The following is a 3,042-nucleotide window of genomic DNA, read 5'->3' as shown; positions in this document are numbered from 1 at the left end:
GAAAAATAATACCCTTTTAATTTTATATCATTTTATTATTTTCTCCTATTATATATAGCAGATAACATATCTAATTTTCAAGCTTGTAAATTCTATAATTTGAAGAAGTATATCTACAAATATCCTTAAGATAACCTCATAGTATTAAAAAAATATTTACACTATAAAACTTAAACTCCTAATTAAAGAATACCAAACACTTTTGTACTCCATGCACATGCTTCTCTCCCACTAAGCAAGCAATTCTGATGCATGAACTTGGTTGAACAGATTAGGGACCAGTCCACGGCATATTGGAATAGTTTTTAGTGCTAGGGCTACTCCTACTTTTGACAGAATAAAGAAAACGATTAGAAAACAAATAATTTTATTTTTAGGAAAACAGACTGATTTAAATTGTCGGCATGAGCGAGACAAAGTTTAGAACATAATACATGTGTATAGGGTAAAAATAGACATGATACATGGGTAAGTTAGATTAGTGAATCAATATTGGGGGTGATCCATCTCGAGTAAGTAAGAAAAAAGACATAAGCTCAACACCGGATCAAGGCTCAGACGCATGGAGGGAGAGTCATCAAAGGGAACTAGCCGTTATGTAACTGAACCAGAAATAACATCAGACATTACTCTTTTTACTCTGATATATCATTTAACTAATCATTTGATGTGAGTCAAAAGAGAAAAATTATTGACCATTAACTTTTAAGAATTCATTCCTGTAAAAGCAGTAGAATCACCACGTTATTCTCTGATTGAATACTTGAATTTCTCTCTAGAAATATGTGTCCATAGCATTACTTGTTCATCGGTGTTGAGCATTTGTGAAGCTTGTACGAGGATATCTCCACCGAATTTATCATGGGAATCCGACAAGCACATGCTATAATTGCTCAGTACTATTGATTTCAGTCAATTTATCTTAGCTTACTTCTTTTTTAATACTTTTCTTGCTTATTTATATTTCACATCTCGACGGATTCAGACCACATGTCAGTTAAACCCCGCATGTAAATTTTGATATGCCTTTTTTTTTTGATAAATAATTCGGTGCCCACTGGGGCTAAGGATAACTGTGATTTTGTCTTGAACTTATTGAACTAATACTAACCAACTTTGTCTTTGTGAAACTAAGCAACCGATTGACTTAATGACTGACAATGAAAATATTGATCAAACCAATACCAACAACAACATCAACCTCCTCTTGAATAATCCCTCAAACAACAAAGTCGATCTGATCATTGGGCCGGGGAGACTCGAGTCACGAACAAGAAGGTGACTTCTCCACATGGATCTCAGCGCGGTCGTGTTCAAAATGATGAAAGCAGAGATGACCAAGACATAGTTAGAATCATTGAATCTGATTTGTCAAAAATCTTTGCGATATTGAAAAACCAAAGGAAGATAATAACAATTTTACTGATGTGTCGCGTATTTACGACACTTTCGACTCTCAAAAAGGTGAATTAGTGTGAGTTTCAAGCATGTGTTTGTAAATACGATGTGCATTTTGTTTATTTTGCAGAAAAATTAAGTCGTGCATGCGATTTGGGCCATATTATTGATTTTGTGCAGAAGGATCACTGAAGTGAATGTCCATGAGTGCCACCACAGGCTGTGAAGCCTTATACGACCCGTGGAAGCTGGCCGTTAAAATGATATGCTGTAGAAAAGGAACTAAAGAAGTTTTGCTAAGTAAAAATTCATGAGACCCTTGACGGGCCGTGGAGTCTACCACCGATCATGGTAGGTGGTTGTGAAAGGCATGCTGAATATTGTCTATAAAAATAAAGGAAGACACCATGTACCCCATCACGTGGCATGTAGAGGACTATGGAGCGTGAAGCTTGCTTGTGAAGGAGGAGATGTCCACACAGTTGTGGATCTAAGTCAAGTACCATGGATCATGACCACAGGGCGTGAACAACACAATGGGCCGTGAAAAGTGGACATAAACATGTGCCGACTTAAGTTTTCCTAGTTGGTTTAGGATTTGATTTTGTATTCTATAAATACCCAAATACGTTTTATTTTTAGGGTTACGCAATGTTATATATTTTTGAGCTATGAATATTGTGTGAAGCATAGTTTCGAACTACTTTTGAGATTCAAACATTAATTCAAGTTTTCATTCGTTCTTGATTCGTTGTTTTTTCTTTGATCCAAGATTTGCTATCACATAAACGTAAGTATTGTTCTAATAAATTCTACTCCAATTCTTAACGCTTTGCCTAAGAATATGAGTAGCTAAATCCCATAACTAGAGTTGTGAGAACCATGGTGGAATAACGAAGTAGGCAAATATATAGGTGATTTTTGTTCATTGTTCTAGCATGTATTGTAGTTTTCATTATCTTGTTTTTCTTTTAATGAGTACACGCGTTAAAACTCTTTTGTATTCATTACTTGCTCGAGAGAGGGATAGTGATTAGAAAAAGAAAACTACAATGGAGATTCAAAGTTACAAACCTTCGTCTAAGAATATGAGCTTGGGACGGGATAATTTTCTGATATCAAAAGCAAGGGTTAGTTAGATATACATTAGGAGAATGGAAGGTAAAGAATAAAACTCATCTAATAAGGCGGGAAGGCGTTTAGATGTGCATAACTTGATAGATTTTACATGGGACGCATTGAAACGATATCCCCAATATGAGACATCTACAGAGTTACATGTCATGGGACACAGTCCTAACTACCTTCTTATACTGTTCAACACCTTAAGTCTATTTTACTTTTATAACTGCGAATATTGATAATTAGTACAAATCAAACACTTAAAATCCAAAGTTTACTTTATGCATTTTTACTTTCGAAAAATAATGACTACAACTGAACGTAAGTGCTAGTAGACTTATTTTCTCCGTATTACCTATGCGTTCGACCCCAACTTAGTTGGGTTCTATATTTGAAAGCGACCACTCTATACTTCTTACTTGGAGTGTAAGTTTAGACATATCAAATTTTGGTGTAATTTCTAGGGAATACGACTTTGAAGTACTCTATTATTAGTTATTTAGGTTTGTAGTCTTATTTCCT

General features: G+C 35.0%; 1 long non-coding RNA gene across 2 annotated transcripts; it reads left to right on the top strand.

Moving 5' to 3' along the window:
- Positions 1–212: 212 nt before the first annotated feature.
- Positions 213–2,101, top strand: LOC129892391 (uncharacterized). 2 transcript variants are annotated; one of them, XR_008767314.1, is made up of 2 exons: positions 213–1,464; positions 1,579–2,101. It is a non-coding gene; the product is annotated as an uncharacterized LOC129892391 (long non-coding RNA). The 2 variants fall into 2 exon arrangements; XR_008767315.1 differs by having other exon boundaries at positions 213–1,474.
- Positions 2,102–3,042: the final 941 nt, after the last annotated feature.

Source organism: Solanum dulcamara, chromosome 6 (assembly GCF_947179165.1).
Source record: "Solanum dulcamara chromosome 6, daSolDulc1.2, whole genome shotgun sequence".
NCBI lineage: Eukaryota > Viridiplantae > Streptophyta > Magnoliopsida > Solanales > Solanaceae > Solanum > Solanum dulcamara.
Note: the sequence above shows the minus strand (reverse complement) of the source record. Positions and strands in the feature narration are given on the sequence as shown.